The 22,401-nt window shown below is 40.6% G+C and overlaps 1 pseudogene; it reads left to right on the top strand.

Annotated features, from left to right (window-relative positions):
- The first annotated feature begins 265 nt into the window (after positions 1-265).
- Gm4754 lies at positions 266-1,166 on the top strand (annotated as a pseudogene).
- The last annotated feature ends 21,235 nt before the right edge of the window (positions 1,167-22,401 follow it).

Raw genomic sequence — 22,401 nt, forward strand, 5'->3', positions numbered from 1 at the left:
AGCTGTAATCATATGTTAATACAGGGCTCATGGTACTAACTCTGAACCAAGGTGATAGACGATAGAAAAGGTTCCATGGCCACCTTCAAGTCTACCTATTAACTATCTTCCTGAAGTTCCTCCAGTTAACAGCCTAGGAATTATGAGCTAAAAAGAGCAAATTCACAAGGTGATAGAAGTCTGGGTCTATAAGTCACTGTCTGGAGACAAAAACTCTCCTATCAGAAACTTCACATGAGCGTAATTTAAATGTCATCAAGTCTCTCTTCTTTTCCGGCTGGAACCATGGAGGCTGTTCCAGAGAAGAAAAAGAAGGTTGCCACTGTGCCAGGAACCCTTAAGAAAAAGGTTCCTGCTGGGCCAAAAACTCTCAAGAAAAAGGTTCCAGCTGTGCCAGAAACCCTTAAGAAAAAGTGAAAGAATTTCGCAGAGTTGAAGGTGAAGCGCCTGAGGAAGAAGTTTGCCCTGAAGACACTTCGAAAGGCAAGGAGGAAGCTCATCTATGAGAAGGCAAAACACTATCACAAGGAGTACAGGCAGATGTACCGCACTGAGATCAGATGGCCAGGATGGCAAGGGAAGCTGGGAGCTTCTATGTGCCCGAAGAACCAAAACTGGCCTTTGTCATCAGAATCCGAGGTATCAATGGAGTAAGCCCAAAGGTTCGGAAGGTTCTGCAGCTCCTTCGTCTTCGACAGATCTTCAATGGCACCTTTGCTAAGCTCAACAAGGCTTCAATCAACATGCTGCGGATTGTGGAACCATACATTGCATGGGGGTACCCCAACCTGAAGTCAGTAAACGAGTTCATCTACAAGCGAGGCTACGGCAAAATCAACAAGAAGCCAATTGCCTTGACAGATAATTCCTTGATTGCTCGGTCTCTTGGTAAGTTTGGCATCATCTGCATGGAGGATCTAATGCATGAGATCTATACAGTTGGGAAACGCTTCAAGGAAGCAACTAACTTCCTGTGGCCCTTCAAATTATGTTCCCCACGAGGTGGAATGAAGAAAAAGACAACTCATGTTGTAGAAGGTGGAGATACTGGCATGAGAGAAGACCAGATAAACAGGCTTATTAGACGGATGAACTAAGGTGTCACCCATTGTATTTTTGTAATCTGGTCAGTTAATAAACAGTCACAGCTTGGCAAAAAAAAAAAATGTCATCAAGTCAAAATGTTGGCTCAGGGGTTTCTCCAATACAGTACCCAGCAACATAGTGACTAGCAATAACTTTTGTCTGTTTGTTTGTTTGTTTGTTTGTTTGTTATTTACTTTATATTCTGATCAAAGTTCCTCCTCCTTAACCTCCTCCTAGTCCCTCCTTACTTTCCTCCCAAGACCTCCCTCTCACCTCTCCTCTCCCCCCTCCCACACCTCCTCCCCTTCTCTTCAGAAAAGGGGAGGCCTCTCATGGTGATCAACTAGCTCTGGCATATCTAGTTCCACTAAGACTAGGTGCATCTTCACCTATTGAGCCTGGACAAGGCAGCCCAGTTAGGAGAGAAAGATCCAAAGGCAGGCAATAAAGTCAGAGATAGCTCTTGGACCTCCTTTAGGAGTCTCACAGAAAGACCCAACTCCACAAATGTTACATATGTGTAGAGGGCCTAGGTCCATCCCTTGCATCCTCTTTGGTTGTCAGTTTGCTCTCTATGAACCCCTGTGGGTCCAAGTTGGTTGATTCCATATATTTCTTATAGTGTCTTTGATGCCTCTGTCTTGTTTAATCATTCCTTCCCTTCTTCCACAGAATCCCCCATGCTCCACTTAATGTTTGGTTATGCATCTCTACAACAATTTCCATCAGTTTTTGGGTAAAGCCTCTTTGATAATGGTTATGCTAGGCTCGTGTATGCAAGTATATAGCAGTATAAAGGAATTTTAATTCAGAAATATGGCTGTTCTGGCAAGGAATCACATCCAAAGCCTTACGTCAGTTTGATCCAGCTACAATATAGATATGCCGTTAGTATACATCTTTAATCCCAAACACAGGATATGCTCAACTCTTACAAGAACACTCAAGAATGAGGAGCTATTTAAGAATAGTGCAGGGAGAAAGAGGCAGTTCATTTCAGTTCAGTTCAGTGCAATTCAGCTGAGTCCAGTTGATTTGAGTTGAGTTTGTGAAGTTCGATTCAGTTCTGTTTGGTTTGTGCAGTTAATGCAGTCAGTGCAGTTGAATTGTTGGAGTTCAGAGGCAGTTTTTCTAAGCCTAGCAATTCAGTCAGAAGCAGAGAAAAACCAATGTGAATCAGTCAGCTTGGAAAGGAATCTGAGCCAGAAAGGCTGGGTTGAACCAGCCAGCCAGATATCAGAAAGAGCTAGAAAGTATAAGTTTATTCAGCAGTAATTCTCAGAAGCTGAAACATTCTAGGCTTAGGTTAACAGATAGAAGCTGGAAGCTGAAACCTTCAAGGTCCAGCCTTGTTGAAGTTTAGATTGAATAGAGACTAGAAGTTTCCTGGCCTAGACCTCGGATAGTTAGCTAGAAATGTTCTGTATTTATAAGCTTGGCTATGGCTCTCATCTCATTCTTTCTACTGAGGAAATAAAAGCAACATTTACATAACATAATATCATTAATTTTGTCAGGGGTGGGATGCCTTTCAAGGCATGGGTTTCAAGTTGAGCCAGTCATTGATTGGCCCTTCCCTCAAGTTCTGTTCCATCTTTTACCTCTGAACATCTGGTGGGCAGAACAAATTGTGGCTTGACGATTGTGCAGCTAGGTTGGGGAACCAATCCTTCCATTGGAAGTCTTCTCTGGTTATAAGAGACAGTAAGTTTAGGATCCATATGCCCTATTTCTAGGAATCTTAGGGTCACATTTGTAGATTCCTTTCAGTTTTCATTGTCCTAGATTTCTAACTCATGTTTAATGTGGGAGATGGATCTTTCTTCAGGCCCAAGTGGTGTTAGAACTAGGTCACCAAAGGCAGGTGCACAAGGGAAGACATCTAAGCAAAGGACTCTGAATGCAAGTGACCTCTCTTCCTAAAACCTAGAGCCAGCATCAGTGAAGCAGGACTGTTTGCTAGACCTGTCATGAAAGCACCGCACATGTGATGCCTAAGCAGCTACTCCAAGGCTCCTCTAATTGGACTGTCCAGTGCCTCACTTTCCCAAAAACCATGGTCAGGATTAGCTTGATTTAGTGCTCCTCCATAAGACTAGAAGATATGTGGGGCCAGAAGCAAAGTCAGTGCTGCATTGAGTTTCATGGTCCCTGATGAAAGCTGGGGCCCCTCTGTATTCTTTCTCTGTCATACCTACAATTTGCTATCCATCAGTCAGAAGGACTCACTCCATTTGAAGCATAGTAGTACCTGATGGCTGGGAAAATGTTAAGACTCGTGGGGCTGCCAGGACAACCTGCAAGAAACAAAGGTCTAGTGTATGCTGGGGCCCAGAATCAATTTCCTACTGGGAGAGACCCTAAGTAAACCTAGCAAGGGTCAGGTGAAAGGGGGAGTCTTATTCATAAGTATATAATCCTCCACTTTTGCAAAGTGTTCCCGATGACTCCAAATTTCATCTTTAACTAAAGTGCTGATCTATGCATTTATAGATGAATAATCCGAAACAGGATATTATTGTACTTTTAATCAATACAGCTTCATTTTACAATTGTTGCTACTTAAATTATATGCCTCCAAAAACAATATGTTGACATTCCAATCCTCAGTAACTTCACAATGCTATTTTATTTGAAAATAACTACAAATATATCTAGTTTAAAATGAATTAGGTCTAACTGTAAAACTCTGTATAGCTTGTTTCCTAACAAAATGATGGCAACATGAAGAGACAGAGTTAGACATGAAGAAGACAGAGGCAGAGGACAGGAGATGCTACTATAAGTCAGACTCCAAATGAGGCAAATGCCTCCCTCCTGCCAAGACTCAGCAGGATCATGACCCTGCATAGTCGTCATTTCAGACTCTGGCCTCCAGACCTGAAAGAGAATTAATGTGTCTTATTTTAAGCTTCTAGTTTGTGGTACTTTGCCACAACAGCCACAGGAACTAAATACACAATATGACTTTTATTGTTTGTATACTTTATAAACTTTGAAAATGGAAGAATTTTTATATGTTTATTTTTTGGACTGGAAAAAAAAATAACAAACCTTAGGGATGTGGTGTTACTGTCTAGAGAAGTGGCTGCCCTTGTGTTTAGACTGTTATAACAATATAACAACCTGAGTGGATCACATAACTGAAGTAGTAGTTCTGTGCTGTTCACAGTTAGCCTGTGAAGTTCAAGGTGAAGCAGATTTGGTGGCTGGTAGAAGGAATGCTCTTCACAAATAGTCTTTCTGATGTGTCTTTATGTGGTCGGAGAGATGAACAAGCTTCCTAGGTTGAACTTCTTTGCAAAGGGCACTAATCTCAATGATGAGGGCTTTGCCACTATAACTTACTCATCTCCTAAAAACCCCATCCCTTAATATCACTATAATGGGTATTTGATGTCCACAAACAATTGAGGAAGAAAAGCATTTAAGGAATGGTCTCAGCAAAGAATTAAAAATAGGATGTCTGCAGTGCACAGGCAAAATAATAAGAGGGGTAAAACTTTAATATAATTCCATAACCATATTTTATTTAGAATCATGACATATCTGTAACTATCTGTTAGTATATACGAGGAATTGGTTTCATGATCCATGATTTCAAAATCCATGAAGGCATATATGTAAAATGGTATATAACCTATGTGTGCCCTCCAGTATACTTTAAGTTATTATTAGGTTAATTATAATACATAGTACAAGGCAAATCCTATGTAAACGGTTGTTTGGATATATTGTCTAAGGAGGATAATTTCACATTAAAAAACAAGTTTGTTTCACATCTGCTCATTGCCAACACAATTTCCTTTTCAAATGTGCTCCACCCATTGTTAATTGAATTGAAAGAAGAGAAACTCATGGATATGCAAATATGGAAAGTGGGGCTTTTAAATTATAGTTTGTCTGACACATATATTTGTGTATATACACATATATGTATATATGTGTGTGAAAGAGAGGGGGTGCATGGTTTCCATGTTCCCTTCTTTTAAATAGTCTTATCTCCATCATGAATCTTTTGGTCCCAAGTAAGAAGAATAATGCCAGGGTATTTATGTTCCAGTAAATCAAGGATATTTGGTGGTAACGATTATGCTCACTCAGCCCTATCTAGGCACAGGAAAACTCATGGGATCCCTCACAGGAAAGTTCCAGAGGACCTGAAACAGAGATGACTGAGGGGCTGAAACAATGCCCTCTTTCTTTCTACCCTATCCATTATGAGACAATGGAGCCCATGACATTAGGGACATACAGGCATTCAGACTCACTCTTCCAATTTCCTGGGACTGTTTCTAAGTCTACTCTTGATTCCTTAGGATAGAATCTCAGGTTTTTTGCTGAGATCTGCCTGTGCCTTTCACTCTCCAAGAGAAGAAGGAAAGGCTTGTGTTCCATCAACTCTGTGTTTTTTGGGGACTCTGGGAAGATAGTGATTAAGTTCTAGGTGCCTAGCCCACAGCTATTGAGGCAGGACACAGCAACAGCCTCTCTTAACTAGTTAGGACGCATCAGGGTTGGCTCTTGGGCAATGTAGTGGAAGTCTCTTATTCATCCTAGTCCCTACGACTAAACTTACTCTACAGTGTTAGCAATCCCTTGGAGGGCAGCTGAGCATTTTTGATTGAGACAGTTGCCATGTGAGGGAATACTGGTTCCTCAAGCTAGTGTTTTCCTTTTGTCCTGGCCCTTGCCAAGTGAGTCACTATTTATAAAAGGAGAAATCAGGCGCAGGCAGAATGACATCATAGTGCCATCTAAGAATAACTCAAGGATTGGTAGTAAGGTGTTCCCACAATAACAAATGCCCACTACCTACCACTTTCTTATCTCTAGGACACAAAACCAGAACAAAAGCTGATGCAGTAGAGTTGAGGCAAGCAAGGTATCATATCTGAAAGAACAACTGAAAAAATCTGATTCAGGAGAAAAGGGAAAGCTGAGAAACCATTTTTACCACACTGTGCATTGCGCATGAGCAGCTTTCAGCCGGTTCACAGTCCCAATTCTGCCAGTTTTAAAGAATCTACTTACTTCTTCATTCTGACTCTTGAAGAGGCCATTTTAGTGTACTGAATTGTGGCATGCATAGTTTCATGCTCACTCGTGTATCACATGTTCAATAAACTCTCAATTTGATGTTGTTGACACATTGACATACGAAACATTTCCATGAGCAGCGATCTTTCTCATCCATCATCCTTTGTGCTGCCACATATCCTCAGGAGGTAGAGCATGGGGATGTTTCCCTCCTCCCTGAACACAGAGATGAATGCTCACCCAGTTCTTCAGTAGACCTTCTGCAGACAAACCTCCTGAGCCCTTTCCTTGCTTTGCTAAGCCAGCTCTTCTATGAGGTCACCAAGCTGCCTTCTGTCCTCGCTCTGAATTATTATTCCCTCAGCATCCATTTGCAGGAGTGGAGGACATTTGTGGACACAAGGGGAGTCTCACTTCAAATAAAGCATATCTTTTTGCAATTAGGATTGGAAAGGAAAGGAAGGCAAGTGTGCATGTGTTAGAGCCTGATGGCCTAGGTTCAAGTCCCACAGGGACACTAGCTCAGAGGATGAGTCATGCTGGCTGAGCTCAAGAGCTGAACAGAGTCCAGCTCTTCACAGTGGGAAGCCCCTCCATCTTCATTCATCTCTGACTCCAATGGAGTAAGTGGTTGCTCAGAAGGGACCACCAGAGTGGGTGTGTGCTGGGCAATTGTAATCTAATTGCATAAATCCTAGTGATCGAAATGTGATCTGAGGTTGGATCTCTTGCCTTGGCACCTGTTTGGGCTCCCCATTGGGTCTCCCCCTTCAGACTGAGCCAACCAATTAAGCCTTTCCTAATGCTGACTTGGCCACATGGAGGCTCTGACACGAGGTTCCATTTTATTGCTTTCCAATAGCATCAGTGTGGTTGAGCAGCACCTCCTGAAAGGCTCTTTGATGGCAAGCTAATTCTACAGAAAAAAAATGTCTGAGAGAGTGATGAGTCCTACAGTGGTTCTTTTATTATCATTCTGTTCTATTTATTTATTCATTTATTTGTTCTATATCTGTATCTGTCCAGCATCCCACAGCACACATGTGGAAGTAACAGAGCAACTTAATAGAGTTTTTCTCTCATTCTACCACATGGATCCCAGGCCTCCAATGCAGGTCAGGTCATCAGGAGTGGTGGGTAAGCTCCTTTGTCCACTGAGCCATCTCACTGGCCCAAGCTTTTAGAGTCATTCTTCTGGATGCAGTGGCCACACATACTCATAAATCAGCATCCTTGGAGCCTAAGAAAATCCAGGAAGAAGTGATTTCCCTTAGTTTAAAAATTCAAACAGAGAAGTTACATGGGCTGCCAAAGTCACACAGCTAGAAGCTATAAAAATGAAGCTCCACATTTCGGCTCTTCTAGCTTTCATAGCAGAGTGTTTCTGGCAGACTAGAGTCTTAGAATCTTGCCTCCTTAAAGAGGCTTCTAGAAACAATTATTTTGTAGTAAAAAACTTAAGTTTATAATAACTTGGCTACAAATAGTTTATCTCTTCCATGTGTTTTTGTACATGCATGTGCATGCATGTGTTTGGATGTCAATGCATGTATGAATGTGGGTGTACACTGGACAAGGGGGAAAAGCACAGATATATAGGTCATAGGACAGCCTCAACTGTAAGTTCTCACCTTCCTTATATTTTGAGACAGAATTTCTTCTTGGTTTGCCCCTGTTGTGTATGATGTACAAGCCCATGGGCTTCCGGGAATTCTGTCTCTGCTTTTTGTCCTTCCTTAGACACACAGGGATTAGATTACCCCCTTGCTCAGCTTTTATGTGACTTCTGGGATTTCAGCTCAAATCCACAGGCTTGTGCAACAAGTGCTTTATTGAGCTATCTCCCCAGCCCTCTTTTATATTTGTTTGTTTGGTTGGTTAATTGAGTCCTCCCACCCCACTTTGGCAGAGCTAATTATTGAACTCATAACCTCAAACATGCTAGATAAGCACTCTATAACTGAACTATATCCTCAGCTTGAAGCTGCTACATAAGCAATCAGGGAGAAAATTAATCAACAGTCTTACCTAGCTGTGCACCCTGCAAGCTAAAATAACAATTGCCCTGGAAAGATATATGCATTGATTCCAATAATGTTGTAAAAGTTACAGAGATAACCAATCATATCCTCATTAGATTTGAAGCCTGCTTCACAAATATAATTCATGCCCAGTTCCAGTAAGTGGGCAAAAACAACAGCTATCCTCATCGCAGGCACCATTGCAGAACTGAATGTTATTATCCTCCTAAATGGACATAGTAATAAACCGCCCCCTAAAGTTTTATCTCTGTACCCACGGATTAGTGTGTCTCTCAGGCCTCACCAGAGAGCTTCTTTTGTAGTAAATACTGATTAATACAGACACTAACAACTGCTCAGTGTATGTAGCATAAGAGATTGTGATGTGTATCTTTATCATACCTCCGTCAAGGATCAGAGATAATTCATGAAGAAGAAGCAAAAAGACTGTAAGAGACAGAGGCAGTGGGTGACTATAGGGAAACAGTATTTGCTTGACACATTCGGGGCATTGAACATGTGAACTCATAGAAGCTGTGAATGCATTCTTGGTAAGAGATCAAGACAGACAGCCAAAATACCAGCCTGGAAAGGAAAGGAGCTCATGAAGCCCACTCCTAGAGCAGAAGCTATGGGCAATTGATGCTTCTGTGGGTAAGGAGAGTAAATACATGTGTGCAGCCCCTGATAGACTATGTAAGGTCCAGCAGATAGCCTTACACCTATGCATATACAAGCAGCACTAAGTGCACTCAGTAATTTTAACATGAAGTTGGGAAGGAAAAGTAGTGAAAGGAATAGGGGAATAATTAAGAGAAGGCAGAATCTGGGATAGACTTGATCAAAAACACATTTTACACACATGTGAAGTTCTCAAACAATAAAATAATTTTTTTTTAAAAATGACCAGGTCCTTTAGAGTTGGTACACTGACTTAGAATTGTCCAACAGTCCATGATCATAGAAGAAGAGTATAACTCTTTAAGACATATGAACTGGGAATGCTCCTCATTGTAGAAATCATGAGCCATCAAGATGCTACCCTTCACATGAAAGAGGTTGGCTCTGTGGTTCTCAGTCATTGATGAACAGAGTCCCTCTGCCAAGATCATGTATCATCACAAGGTCAAGGGCATTATCTGTCCCATCACTGCCTATGTCTGGGGAATAATATATTCTCAAGATTCTGTGGTGCTTCTCTAGTTTCAGAGTGCCTGTGGGTTGATCTAAGGGTGTCCATAAAACTAACAAGACTCATAGTCTATTTTCTGCAGACCCAGAACTGTAGTACCTGTTGATACTTTTCCTATGTAGAATTTTAAAACGAAGAAGAAAAGAAAACAAGACAAAGAATGTGTCTGGGAGTATAGCTCAGTGGTCAAAAACTTGCCTAGCATGGTTAAGGCCTTGGGTTCATTCCCCAGCAAGGAAAAAGGAGAAGGAAGAAGAGAAAGGGAAGGAATACGATGCATAATGTTTTATATCAGTAAAAGTATGTAGTCAAGTGGGTTATTTGACATATGTGTATTATATAAATATATATGTGTGTATATATATATATATACATACATACATATTTTCATTAAATTGAAGTTTCATTTTTAAATATATCACTTGCAAGGATATAAAAATATAGATCATTTAAGCATTGTTTAAATTGTGTTCTATTTCTTTAGCTGAAAAAGTTTGTTTGGAGAAAAAAGTATTATTAACTGAATTATGTATTGGTAAGATCAGTAAACATTCCTGAGAAAAATTGGTTTAGGTCCTATATTTATCCTATATAACTCTCATAGTTTTCAAACAACCTATATTGTACTGAGAGTGAAATGAACTTTATTCCCATGTTGCAGACCATAATCTCATAGAACTTCAACACTTAGGAAGAGGAGCTGTGGTATTGTCTTGGATAATAAGACAGCTATACAATAAACCATGAGGAGGCAATTCAGATAATCCTAATAACTGATACCCTTCTCATCATGACTCCTTAGATGAGACTATCTGATCAATCTATTTAACTAAAAATATTTGTTTATCTATTTGAAATTCTGCCATATTCTAGATTAATACAATCACTATGTTTAAGAAATTTGAGGTCTCCATCACACGGAGAGAAGTCCAGTCAAAATGCCAAATAAAGAGGAAGCACAAAACATGGGAGAAAATCTTCGCCAGCTACACAGAAGATTAATATATATATAAAATATGTAGATGACTCAGAAAATAAAACACTAAGAAAAAATAACTGAAACTAAAAGGGCTACAGATCTAAATTACAAGCTCTCCAAAGATGAAATATAGCTAATAAACACTTTTTAAAAAAATGATTAACCACCAGAGTAATACTTGAAGCTACTTTGACATCCCATCTCATCACAGTAAGAATGACTATAACTAAAAAGACAAAGACTATGTTGGCAAGGATGTGAGGAAAGAGAAACACTCATTCTGGTGGTACTGAAAAGTGGTGCGACCACTATGAAAATTAGTGGAAAACCCCAGCTACTTCTCTCCTGGGAACATACCCAAGGGACTCCCTCCTACTACACAGATATTTACCCTTCCATGTTCACTGCTGTTCTATTAAGAATACTTCAGAAATGTAATTATCTATCCAAGATGCCCATCATTTGATGAGTGAATAATGAAACCATACACATTAGGTCTAGAGATAAGGCTCTGCAGTTAAAGGCTGCCCTTCTGTATGACACATGTTCCAATTTCTTGAGCCCATAATGACGGCTTACAGCTCTCTATAATTCCAGTTCAAAAGGACCCGATACTCTCTTCTGACCTCTATAGCTACTGCACTCAGGTGGGAAGCATACATGCAGGCAAAACAAACAAGCTCTAAAATTTAAAAAATATATTTTTAAAATTGGGTTATTTGGTTTGTTGGTCTCTAACTTCTTGAGTTCTTTATATATTTTGTATATTATCCCTCTGGTGAATACAGGGTTAGTGAAGATCCTTTCCTAATCTGTAGGCAGCTGTTTGATCCTATTAACAATGTCCTTTGTCTTACAATAGCTTCTCAGTTTCAGGAGGTCCAATTTATCAATTGTTTAATCTTAGAGTCTGAGCCATTGCTGTTCTGTTCAGGAAGTTGTCTCCTATACCAATAAGTTCAAAGCTATTCCCTACTTTCTGTTTTATTCAATTTGGTATATCTGTTTTTGTGTTGAGGTGTTGGGCAGTGGGCGCCAGGGAAATAAAGGGAGTAGTAGAAAACCCGAGTCCCACCAGAGTTCCAGTGCTCTGGGCTGGCGGGTGCTGGAGGACTACTGCACCCTTTCCACGAGGCCCTGGGTGGGTGTCTGGCTGTAGGAAGCCACTGGACCCCAGCTGGGCAGGGGGTGAACAAGGGGCAGTCTGAGGCAACAGGTTCTCAGTCTCAGGCATCCCACACCGGATACTGAAGAAGAGCTGAGAAAAACGGGGGCCCAGGGGGCAGCTCAGCCCCTAGACAGACGGGAGGAAATGGCAGGGGACAGGGGGACGCTGGGTGGTTCCCACAGGGGCGAGAGTCCTTGGTCCAGTCTGTGGCTGGAGCACAGGAAGGCCTTCTGGCCAGAGGTTAACACAGCCCATTAGGGGAAAACCTATCTCATCTTTCAAGCACAGAGACCCTTGATGATCAGAGACAGTCTATGGTTTTAGAGCTTTATTATAGAAAGTCAGGGAGAAAGAGAGAAGGTAGAAAGGGGGAGATAGGCCAGCCATAGCCTCATGGAGGGGGGCGGGAGGGAGAGAGAAAGAGAGAAGGAGGGCTAGAGAGGAGAGTAAGAAAGGTGAGAGCTTAAAGAGAGTGAGGAGGGGCCAAGCAGCCTCTATTATAGTGGGCTGGACTATCTTGCTGTTGCCAGATAACTATGGGGAGGAGAATACATGGCTGTAGTTAGGTAATTATGGGAATGGAGTCTAGCCAGAATGACAGGAGGTTGCAACACTGTCTGTGTGACTTGTAGTCAAAGAATTATGAAGTTGGGGGCTCTGTGGTGTCAGGCACCAGTCTCTGGGAACGTGCCTTGTTTTGCAGTCCCTTGTAGAGTACGCTTTATTTTTTCTTTTTTATTAGATATTTTCTTTCCTTTTAAATATTTTATTAGGTATTTTCCTCAATCACATTTCCAGTGCTATGCCAAAAGTTCCCCATACCCCCCCCCCCGAATCCCCTACCCACCTACTCCTACTTTTTGGCCCTGGCATTCCCCTGTACTGGGGCATATAAAGTGTGCATGTCCAATGGGCCTCTCTTTCCAGTGATGGCCCATTAGGCCATCTTTTCATACATATGCAGCTAGAGTCAAGAACTCCAGGGTACTGGTTAGTTCATAATGTTGTTGCACCTATAGGGTTGCAGAATCCTTTCGCTGCTTGAATAAGTTCACTAGCTCCTCCATTGGGGGCCGTGTGACCCATCCAATAGCTGACTGTGATCATCCACTTCTGTGTTTGCTAGGCCCCGGCATAGTCTCACAAGAGACAGCTATATCAGGGACCTTTTAGCAAAATCTTGCTAGTAGTGTATGCAATGGTGTCAGTGTTTGGAGGCTGATTATGGGATGGATCCCTGGATATGGCAGGCTCTAGATGGTCCATCCTTTTGTCTCAGCTCCAAACTTTGTCACTGTAACTCCTTCCATGGGTGTTTTGTTCCCATTTCTAAGAAGGGGCAAAGTGTCCACACTTTGGTCTTCGTTCTTCTTCAGTTTCATGTGTTTTGCAAATTGTATCTTATATCTCCGCTATACTAAGTTTCTGGGCTAATATCCACTTATCAGTGAGTACATGTCATTGGAGTTCTTTTGTAATTGTGTTACCTCATTCAGGATGATGCCCCCCAGATCCAAACATTTGCCTAGGAATTTCATAAATTCATTCTTTTTAAAAGCTGAGTAGTACTCAATTGTGTAAATTTACCACATATTTTGTATCCATTCCTCTGTTGAGGGGCATCTGGGTTCTTTCCAGCTTCTTGCTATTATAAATAAGGCTGCTATGAACATAGTGGAGCATGTGTCCTTTTTTTTACCAGTTGGAACATCTTCTGGATATATGCCCAGGAGAGGTATTGCAGGATCTTCTGGTAGTACTATGTCCAATTTTCTGAGGAACAACCAGACTGATTTCCAGAGTGGTTATACAAGCTTGGAATCCCACCAACAATGGAGGAGTGTTCCTCTTTCTCTACATCATCGCCAGCATCTGCCATCACCTGAATTTTTGATCTTAGCCATTCTGACTGGTGTGAGATGGATCTCAGAGTTGTTTTGATTTGCATTTCCCTGATGATTAAGGATGCTGAACATTTTTTTCAGGTGTTTCTCAGCCATTCGGTACTCCTCAGGTGAAAATTTTTGTTTAGCTCTGAGCCCCATTTTTTAATGGGGTTGTTTGATTTTCTAGAGTCCACCTTCTTGAGTTCTTTATATATATTAGATGTTAGTCCCCTATCTGTTTTAGGATAGGTAAAGATCCTTTCCCAATCTGTTGGTGGCCTTTTTGTCTTATTAACGGTGTCTTTTGCCTTACAGAAGCTTTGCAGTTTCATGAGGTCCCATTTGTCAATTCTCGATCTTACAGCACATGTCATTGCTGTTCTATTCAGGAATTTTCCCCCTGTGCCCATATCTTCGAGGCTTTTCCCCACTTTATCCTCTATAAGTTTCAGTGTCTCTGGTTTTATGTGGAGTTCCTTGATCCACTTAGATATGATCTTAGTACAAGGAGATAGGAATGGATCAATTCTCATTCTTCTACATGATAACCACCAGTTGTGACAGCACCATTTGTTGAAAATGCTGTCTTTCTTCCACTGGATGGTTTTAGCTCCCTTGTCAAAGATCAAGTGACCATAGGTGTGTGGATTCATTTCTGGGACTTCAGTTCTATTCCATTGGTATACTTGTCTGTCACTATGCAAGTACCATGCAGTTTTTATCACAATTGCTGTGTAGTAAAGCTTTAGGTCAGGCATGGTGATTCCACCAGGGGTTCTTTTATCCTTGAGAAGAGTTTTTGCAATCCTAGGTTTTTTGTTATTCCAGATGAATTTGCAGATTGATCTTTCTAATTCTTTGAAGAATTGAGTTGGGATTTTGATGGGGATTGCATTGAATCTGTAGATTGCTTTTGACAAGATAGCCATTCTTACAGTTTTGATCCTGCCAATCCATGAGCATGGGAGATCTTTCCATCTTCTGAGACCTTCTTTAATTTCTTTCTTCAGAGTCTTGAAGTTCTTATCATACAGATCTTTCACTTCCTTAGTTAGAGTCACGCCAAGGTATTTTATATTATTTGTGACTTTTGAGAAGGGTGTTGTTTTCCTAATTTCTTTCTCAGCCTGTTTATTCTTTGTGTAGAGAAAGACCATTGACTTGTTTGAGTTAATTTTATATACAGCTACTTCACTGAAGCTGTTTATCAGGTTTAGGAGTTCTCTGGTGGAATTTTAAGGTCACGTACATATACTATCATATCATCTGCAAAAAGTGATATTTTGACATCTTCTTTTCCAATTTGTATCCCCTTGATCTCCTTTTGTTGTCTAATTGCTCTGATTAGGACTTCAAGTACAATGTGGAATCGGTAGGGAGAAAGTGGGCAGCCTTGTCTAGTCCCTGATTTTAGTGGGATTGCTTCCAGCTTCTCACCATTTACTTTGATGTTGGCTACTGGTTTGCTATAGATTGCTTTTATCATGTTTAGGTATAGGCCTTGAATTCCTGATCTTTCGAAGACTTTTATCATGAATGGGTGTTGGATCTTGTCGAATGCTTTCTCTGTGTCTAAGGAGATGATCATGTGGTTTTTGTTTTTTCAGTTTGTTTATATAATAGATTATGTTGATGGATTTCCGTATAGTAAACCATCCCTGCATCCCTGGAATAAAACCTACTTGGTCAGGATGGATGATTGTTTTAATGTGTTCTTGGATTCGGTTAGCAAGAATCTTATTGAGGATTTTTGCATAGACATTCATAAGGAAAATTGGTCTGAAGTTCTCTATCTTTGTTGGGTCTTTTTGTGGTTTAGGTATCAGAGTAATTGTGGCTTCATAGAATGAGTTGGGTAGAGTGCCTTCTACTTCTATTTTGTGGAATAGTTTGTGCAGAACTGGAATTAGATCTTCTTTGAAGGTCTGATAGAACTCTGCACTAAACCCATCAGGTCCTGAGCTTTTTTTGGTTTGGAGACTATTAATGACTGCTTCTATTTCTTTAGGAGATATTGGTCTGTTTAGATCGTTAACTTGATCCTGATTTAACTTTGGAGCCTGGTATCTGTCTGGAAATTTGTCCATTTCGTACAGGTTTTCCAGTTTTGTTGAGTATAGCCTTTTGTGGAAGGATCTGATAGTATTTTGGATTTCTTCAGGATCTGTTGTTATGTCTCCCTTTTCATTTCTGATTTTGTTAATTAGGATGCTGTCCCTGTGCCCTCTAATGAGTCTAGCTAAAGGTTGATCTATCTTGTTGATTTTCTCAAAGAACCAGCTCCTCATTTGGTTGATTCTTTGAATAGTTCTTCTTGATTCCACTTGGTTGTTTTCGCCCCTGAGTTTAATTATTTCCTGCCTTCTACTCCTCTTGGGTGAATTTGCTTCCTTTTTTTCTAGAGCGTATAGGTGTGTTGTCAAGCTGCTATTGTGTGCTCTGTCTAGTTTCTTTTTGGAGGCACTCAGAGCTATGAGTTTCCCTCTTAGAAATGGTTACATTGTGTCCCATAAGTTTGGGTATGTTGTAGCTTCATTTTCATTAAACTCTCAAAAGTCTTTAATTTCTTTCTTTATTCCTTCTTTGACCAAGGTATCATTGAGAAGAATGTTATTCATTTTCCACGTGAATGTTGGCTTTCCATTATTTATGTTGTTATTGTAGATCAGCCTTAGTCCATGGTGGTCTGATAGGTTGTATGGGACAATTTCAATATTTATGTATCTGTTGAGGCCTGTTTTGTGACCAATTATATGGTCAATTTTGGAGAAGGTCCCTTGAAGTGCTGAAAAGAAGGTACATCCTTTTGTTTTAGGATAAATTGTTCTGTAGATATCTGTTAAGTCCATTTGTTTCATAACTTTTGTTAGTTTCCCTGTTTCCCTGTTTAGTTTCTGTTTTCACGATCTGTCCATTGATGAAAGTGGGGTGTTGAAGTCTCCCACTATTACTGCATGACATGCAATGTGTGCTTTGACCTTTACTAAAATTTCTTTAATGAATGTGGCTGCCCTTGCATGTGGAGCATAGATAGTCAGAATTGAGAGTTTTTCTTGGAGGATTTTACCTTTGATGAGTATGAAGTGTCCCTCCTTGTCTTTTTTGATAACTTTGGGTTGAAAGTTGATTTTATTCAATATTAGAATAGCTACTTCAGCTTTTTTCTTCAGACCATTTTCTTGGAAAATTGTTTTCCAGTCTTTCACTCTGAGATAGTGTCTGTCTTTTTCCCTGAGATGGGTTTCCTGTGAGCAGCAGAATGTTGGGTCCTGTTTGTGTAGCCAGTCTGATAGTCTATATCTTTTTATTGGGGAATTGAGTCCAGTGATATTAAGAGATATTAACGAAAAGTAATTGTTGCTTCCCATTATTTTTGTTGTTAGAGTTGGCATTTTGTTCTTGTGGCTGTCTTCATTTTGGTTTGTTGAGGGATTACTTTCTTGTTTTTTTCTAGGGTGTGGTTTCTATACTTGTATTGGTTTTCTTTCTGTTATTATCCTTTGAGGGGCTGGATTCGTGACAAGATAATGTGTGAATTTGGTTTTGTCATGGAATACTTTGGTTTCTCCATATATGGTAATTGAGAGTTTGGCTGGGTATAGTAGCCTGGGCTGGCATTTGTGTTCTCTTGGTGTCTGTATATCATCTGTCCAGGATCTTCTGGCTTTCATAGTCTCTGGTGAAAAGTCTGGTGTAATTCTGATAGGCCTGCCTTTATATGTTACTTGACCTTTTTCCCTTACTGCTTTTAATATTCTATCTTTATTTAGTGCATTTGTTGTTCTGATTATTATGTGTTGGGAGGAATTTCTTTTCTGGTCCAGTCTATTTGGAGTTGTGTAGGCTTCTTGTATGTTCATGGGCATCTCTTTCTTAAGTTTGGGAAGTTTTTTTTCTATAATTTTGTTGAAGATATTTGCTGGCCCTTTAAGTTGAAAATCTTCATTCTTATCAACTCCTATTATCTGTAGGTTTGGTCTTCTCATTGTGTCCTGGATTTCCTGGATGTTTTGAGTTAGGATCTTTTTGCGTTTTGTATTTTCTTTAATTGTTGTGTCCATGTTCTCTATGGAATCTTCTGCACCTGAGATTCTCTCTTCCATCTCTTGTATTCTGTTGCTGATGCTCACATCAATGGTTCCAGATTTCTTTCCTAGGATTTCTATCTCCAGCTTTGCCTCACTTTGGGTTTTCTTTATTGTGTCTACTTCCCTTTTTAGGTCTTGGATGGTTTTATTCAATTCCATTACCTGTTTGGTGGTGTTTTCCTGCAATTCTTTAAGGGATTTTTGTGTTTCCTCTTTAAGGTCTTCTACCTGTTCAGCAGTGTTCTCCTGTATTTCTTTAAGTGAGTTATTAAAGTCCTTCTTGATGTCCTCTACCATCATCATGAGATATGCTTTCAAATCCGGGTCTAGCTTTTCGGGTGTATTGGGGTGCCCAAGACTGGGTGGGGTGGGAGTGCTGCGTTCTGATGATGGTGAGTGGTCTTGGTTTCTGTTAGTAAGATTCTTATGTTTGCCTTTCACCATCTGGTAATCTCTGGACTTAGTTGTTATAGTTGTCTCTGGTTAGAGCTTGTTCCTTGGGTGATTATGTTAGCCTCTATCAGCAGACTTGGGATACTAGGTCTCTCCTTAGTTTCAGTGGTCATAGTACTCTCTGCAGGCATGCTCTCCTCTTGCAGGGAAGGTGCCCAGATATCTGGTGTTCGAACCTGCCTCCTGGCAGAAGTTGTGTTCTAGTTGTGACCCTGCTCAGGCCGGATTTTCTGCTTCCCTAATTAATGCAGTCTCAGGTCCCACGTGATTGGATTGGAGCAGACGCTGTGTTCCACTCACCAGAGGTCTTAAGATCCCGTGGAGGGTCCTGTGAGGACCTAGCAGGTGTCCAGAGACTCCGCGCCCTAGGTATCCCGGCGCTGGTGTAAACTGGAATGGCAGATATTTTTTTTATTTACATTTCAAATGCTATCCCGAAAGTTTCCTATACCCTCCCCCCACCCTGCTCCCCTACCCACTCACTCCCATTTCTTGGCCCTGGCATTCCCCTGTACTGGGGCATATAATGTTTGCAAGACCAAGAGGCCTCTCTTCCCAATGATGGCCACACAACCTATGGTCACTTGATCTTTGACAAGGGAACTAAACCATCCAGTGGAAAAAAAGACAGCATTTTCAACAAATGGTGCTGGCACAACTGGCGGTTATCATGTAGAAGAATGTGAATTGATCCATTCTTATCTCCTTGTACAATGCTCAAGTCTAAGTGGATCAAAGAACTCCTCATAAAAACTTGTAGAATTTTCTACTGGGTTCCCAGAGCAAGCCTCATCAACCAAAATAGGCCACCTTTCACGCCCCGCATTGAGATCTTTGATCCACATGAACTTGTTTTGTGCAGGGTAAGAAATATGAATCTATTTGCATTATTCTACATGTAAACATTCTGTTAGATAAGGACCATTTATTGAAATGGGGTACAGAGCTAAACAGAGAACTCTCAACAGAGCAACCTCTCGTGGCTGAAAAGCACTTAAAGAAATGTTCAACATCCATAGTCATCAGGGAAATGCAAATCAAAACAACCCTGAGATTGCATCTTATACTGATCAGAATGGCTAAGATCAAAAACTCAAATGACTGCACATGTGAATGGGGAGAATGTGGAGAAAGAGACCACTCCGACAGTGCTGGTGGGATTGCAAACTTGTTCAACCACTCTGGAAATCAGGTAGTTCCTAAGAAAATTGGAAAATAGTTCTACCTGAAGACCCATCTATACCACTCCTGGGCATATACCCAAAAGATGCTCCACCATACCATCAGGACACTTGCTAAACTATGCTCATAGCAGCTTTGTGTGTAATAGTCAGAAACTGGAAGCAACCTGGATATGTATCAACCAAAAAATGGATACAGAAAATGTGATACATTTACACAATAGAATATTCAGCTATTAAAATCAAGGTCATCATCAATTTTGCAGGCAAATGGATGAAACTAAAAAATATTATCCTTAGTGAGGTAACCCAGACCCAAGAAGACATTTACAGGATGAGTGGATGTTAGCTATAAAGTACAGGATACCCACAATACACTCCACAGACCCAAAGAAGCCAAACTAGAAGAAACGCCCAACTGAAGTTGTTTGAGTATCCCTTAGAAGGGGAAATAAAATAGTTGTAGGAAGCAAATGAAAGAAGGAGGAAACTATGTCAAAAAAGGAATAGTGAAGGGAATTGGGGGTGTTCAGGATTAGGCAAGGGGAGAGACAGGAGATAGGACCAAAGAGCCAGAAGGATACATGAAAACCGGCAGATGTAGGTGAGCACATCTCTAGGTTTTGCCAGAGACCTGGGATGGGGAGGCTCCCAGGGTTCCCTTAGACAAGACATGTAGTGGTCAAGATACAGAACCTAAAGAGGCCATCTCTTATAGTCAGGCAGGATTCCCAGAACACGCCTATAAAACTTTAGGTCCAAAATTTGCCCTGTCTAAAGGAAAGGGACAAAGACTGAGGGAATAGCAAACCAATAATCACCCCAACATAGCATACACCCCACGGGCAATCACCAATTTCTGACACAATTGATGATACTCTATTATGCCTACATAACTGTCTTCTAAGAGGTTTCATCCAGCAGCTGACAGAAACAGATGCAGAGATCCACAGCCAAACATTTGAGAGAACTCGGGGGCTCTTATGGAAGAGTTGGGGAAACAATTGGGGGCCCTGAAGGGGATAAGAACTCCACAAGAAAACTAACAGAGTCTGAGCCACCAACCAAAGAGCATACACATGCTGGAAAGATGCATCCTGTACATAGGTAGCAAATGTGCAGCTCAGTCTTCTTGTGGTTCCCCCAACAACTGGAGCAAGGGCTACCCCTAGAGCTGTTGTTGTCTTTCTGTGGAATCTGTTTTCCTAGCTGGACTGCCTTGTCTGTCCTCACTGGACAGAATCCACCTAGCCTTGAATAGTCTTGATGGGCCAGGATGGTGGGACACCAGGGGTGGGGAAGTCACCCTCTCAGAGGAGAAGGAAAGGGACTGTGTGAGGAGAGACCTAAAGGCATGGCAGCTATAGGGATATAAAATGAATGAATGAATGAATGAATGAATGAATGAATGGAAAATTTTCCTTATGATTTATTGTCAGCAAGATATATTTTTTTTAAAAATCTTTAGGAAAAGAAAATTTGGTACCTACACAAAATGAAACTTTTTCAGCTCATAAAGAAAAATAAAATTTCCAAGCAAATCGAATGACAGGAAATTTGTGTTGTTTCCTCTGTTTTATCCAAATATCACAATTTCTATCTCATGTGTGGATCTGATATCCTCTTCTCTAATTTTGTGTGTTCAACATAGAGTACCTGTAAAGGCCAAGAAATGAGAAAGAGCCTCTTTGCAGCATGGTGCCTTAAAGTATGGGGATAGTGGAATTTTAATCAGAGGAGTGATAGACATGACAGACAAAAGGTGAGGAGAACTAAAATGAAGGGAATATACAAAATTTACATGGGAACCTATTATTTTTGTAGCCAGATTATAAAATGTATATATTTTAAAAGATTTTCAATGGAGATAGCATTCATGACTGGAAAAAGTTGCTCCTTGAAGTGCAGACTATTAAACAAAAATCATATTAGGATATCATCTATTGAGCTGTTGGTCAAGACAGTCCTAGGACTACCCCCAAACAATACAGGCTTTTGAAATTCCTCTTGGTTGCCTACCAGACGTAGATGATAAGACAGTAGTGCTAGAGATACTGTGCATCTTGACTGCATGAAGTATAAAAATCAAGCTGAAACTGAGTCAGAAGCAGCCACCTCAGCCTCATCCCTACTAGTTAGTTTCATTGTCTTGAAAAGTGTCATGCAGACTGCCAAGGAGAAAAGGCATCAATGATCTTACCTAGCTGTGAATCTTGTGAACTACGAGAACAACCTGACAGGGAAGATGTGTCTACTTGCACAACAGTGACATTAATAATAGGGAGTGTAACCAACTCCTCTTTTATTAGATTGAGGCTCATTTCACAGAAGGCATTGCATGTCTTTAATTTTATAAGCCTGGTCAAAAACACATATCAGTAGGTATCCCAGGCTTTAAGTGAGGATTCCGTATTATTGCTTAGCTAAACTGGCACATCACAGAATCACTTTCTAAATATATGTTTATAGCTATAGACAGATGCTACCCTCAGCCTTAATTAAACAACTCTTTTTCCAGTGTATGGTTGTGAATGCAGAAAGGTTTTTGAGAATATATGATGGATGAGTGCTCAGATATTCTACCTCCTCTAAGGATCAGGGATATTGCAGAAGAACAGACAAAGAATATAAGTGCTGGAAAGGAAGGAGAAGGGATGAAAGTGTCCTCTTTAGGGCAAGAGACAGCCAGTGCAATCATGAACTCACAACAGTGCAAATGTCCATGTTGGTTCTACACAAGAATGGACCTCTCAACAGGCCTGGATGGAGGAAAGGTTTAGAGAACCCTACTCCTCACTGTTGACCCATTTTCCATAGATGGACTCAGGAATCAAGCAGTTCTTGCCTACAGTTATATACCCACTGGTGATCCCACTGATTTCAATGACAGTTCCAATTCAGTGCTCACACAGACATTTCTTGTTAAATTAAATGTCTGACAAAGCAAAGCCAAAAGTCAAGAACCTAAGAACAGACTGATATGGACACATGGACAATGAGACAGGATGGAGATTCGAAAGGGTGGTTGGAGAGAGCAATCAGAATAGATTATATTCATAAATGAAATTGTCAAAGAACAAACTGATTTTTAAAAGGAGACGTGATTATGTGTACAAACAGAGCTTTTACAGGGAAAAGAGCTTCTAGCAGTTGAAGGAAATAGCTAATCATTAAGTCAAAATAAATACCTGACATGGCGCAAGCAATAATGAAGAAAAATTGCTCATTGTCCCTTATGCCTATTAACATAATCTGTGTTGCATCTGGCTGTGAATCCTTGGTGTGATACAGATTCCTCAATGTTAGT

Source organism: Mus musculus, chromosome 5 (assembly GCF_000001635.26).
Source record: "Mus musculus strain C57BL/6J chromosome 5, GRCm38.p6 C57BL/6J".
Classification (NCBI taxonomy): Eukaryota; Metazoa; Chordata; class Mammalia; order Rodentia; family Muridae; genus Mus; species Mus musculus.